Source organism: Marmota marmota, unplaced genomic scaffold (genome assembly GCF_001458135.2).
Source record: "Marmota marmota marmota unplaced genomic scaffold, marMar, whole genome shotgun sequence".
In the NCBI taxonomy this organism is placed as follows: Eukaryota; Metazoa; Chordata; class Mammalia; order Rodentia; family Sciuridae; genus Marmota; species Marmota marmota.
The window spans coordinates 1-2,571 of record NW_026013445.1 but is presented as its reverse complement, the minus strand read 5'-3'; the positions used below and the strand labels follow the sequence as shown (position 1 = coordinate 2,571).

At 38.7% G+C, this 2,571-nt stretch overlaps 1 non-coding gene across 1 annotated transcript; it reads left to right on the top strand.

Annotated features, from left to right (window-relative positions):
* The first annotated feature begins 1,000 nt into the window (after positions 1-1,000).
* LOC125614978 lies at positions 1,001-1,107 on the top strand. Its single transcript, XR_007345550.1, has one exon. It is a non-coding gene; the product is annotated as a U6 spliceosomal RNA (small nuclear RNA).
* The last annotated feature ends 1,464 nt before the right edge of the window (positions 1,108-2,571 follow it).

The window sequence follows — 2,571 nt, the reverse complement described above, 5'->3', positions numbered from 1 at the left end:
CTCACTGTCCCTGAGAACTAGGAATTCTGACACCTAGGCTTTTCCTCTCACACTTCACCCATCCCAAGGGCAATAGGTGATTTCTGGTCAATGAGTTTTGGACAAATTAGATGGTTGTGTCCTAGGGCCAAATACATCAGGAACTGAATCTAAAGGGATGGAGGGTTTGAATGAAAGTATTCCTGTGGATGGTTTCAATGTTTTCATACTGCTGAAATAACTATTTCTCTACATTAGTTTGAGACAGGAAACCCTAGAAAGTGATAGCATGGGTTCAGGAGAAGCTCTGGTTACCAGGTTCTATGAGCAAATACTGCCATCCCAGCATTCATCCCCCTGCCTCTGGCCTCAGAAAGTAGCACCTGCATGTGGACAAAATCTTCTATCTGCAGTTTACAAAGAAAAACCATGGTGTCAGGTTGTTGACCTCAGGAGTTATTGTTAATATTGTGTCCTATTCAGGAAAATCAGGCATGAAGGGAAGGTAAGAAAATTGACAGGACATAATTTTTAGAATATCAAAGGTACTATATTGTAGACTTACAGAACTTCAACTATATGTCCATGATGAACACAAACATTTTCATGAATTTTTTTTTTTAGGATTCATTCTGTCACTGGGAAGACTCATATAGAAATACATTTATTCCGGTTTCATTTTAAACCAAAATTAGGATACTATTCATAGCTGGATCTTAATGAATATTGTGGTATCAGCATTCTCTGAAAGCAACTCAAAGAAAGTATAAACATACAAAAAAGGAGAAAGAAAATGTGATTTTGAGACAAAAAAATAAATAACAGAAACAGGATATTAGATTGTATATGGTATTTTGGAATTTATATAAATAAAAGAATTCAGAGCCCTGGGGATGAAGTTCAGTGATAGAGAGATCACAGCCTAGATTTGCTCCCTGCACACACATAAAGTAGTAAATAAATTCAAAATATATACCAAAAACTGTTATGTAGAAAATACTTGAATGAAAATAATGAAATAGTGCTCGCTTCGGCAGCACATATACTAAAATTGGAACTATACAGAGAAGATTAGCATGGCCCCTGCGCAAGGATGACACGCAAATTCGTGAAGCGTTCCATATTTTTCACAGAAGGCAGGCCACGTGACTCGGAGAAGGGACCCAGCCGCCCGCCGGCATGGTAGGCAGACCACCCCAACTGGAGGAGGGGCCCAGCCATCCGCCCGCGCGGTCACCGGACTGAGCTCTGGACAAACATAAGATTTCCCCAACACCCCCCACCTCATCAAACACCTTATGAGGAAAACTGATGGAACTCATCTTGGAAAATCCCACCAACCCTTAAAACCCACCAACCAGTGGGTGTGGCTACCAGCTTGGTTCTGTGGAGGATCAGACACCTGGTTTACATCTCAGAGAATAAGTATAGAGAGGCCACAGGTGGAAGCTCAGGTCCTCTCACACTGGCTACCTCCACTACCCTGAACGCAAAGACTCAAGCTAGGTATAGACAACGCCACCTACTGGAAGAAAAGAAAACAGAGTTCTGAGAGACATTTTTTTTTTCTTTTCTTTCTTTCTCTTCTCTCTCTCTTTTCATCCATTCATCCAGTCTCCTCTACCCTTCCCCCTCTGGTCCTCACAACCTCAACATATGTGAAATCAAGAATTGTGCATGAAAAATGTCTTTAACAACTGAATCACCAGAATAATATAATATAGAGGAATTGCATATGCTCCACCTCCATCCCCCCTTTTATTTCTTTTCTTTTTTCTCTTATTTTCTTTTTCCCACTCTCTTTTTTCTCTTTCTTTCCTTTTTTTCTCCTTATTACTCCCTATATCCCACTTGCAACCCCTTAAATTGTACTATTTATAAGTAGGGTAATCTTATAAATACAGATAGGAGTTTGAATCTATGCATTCTTTCATAAATTACCCATCTATTGGTTAGAGCTCTCCAAAATTACTAAGTTAGATTAACCCCATAACCTCACTCCTTTCCCCCTAAACATAACATCCTACACCTGAAATTCAGTTTTCTTCATGCTACCAGAAACAGGATGCCTTTCATGAAACTAATGACTATATTTTTAAATGATAATTGAAACCAACATTTGTAGACATAGAGTGTAGCTATAAATGTAGTAATAAGGAAAATGTGTGCTTAGATGATGTACTATTGATATTGGGAACTGTTGACATTGTCTCTCTCCATTTTTAAAACAATTTTGTGGGGTTTTGTTGTGGTGGTGTGTTGTTTTTTTTTGTTGTTGTTGTTGTTTGTTTGTTTGTTTGTTTGTTTTTTTATGTGCTAGTTACTCCTTCTAAATGGAGGGGCCTTTCTGAGAGCCACAAGCCCTGCCTTGTGTGTGGAAAAACTAGGTGGGAGGACTTCTGCTTTCAATGTTTTTTTCTGGGTTAATGCCCTATAATCAGCTCTGTGCTGTCCTTGTTTTAAGGTTTGGCTCTTTAGTGTCTCTGGAAAAGCTCATGTGTTAATGCAGGAATGTTCAAAGGTGTAATCATTAGGTTATGAGAGCAATAACTTAGTAGACTAATTCTTTTGAAGAAATAATAATTTGAATAA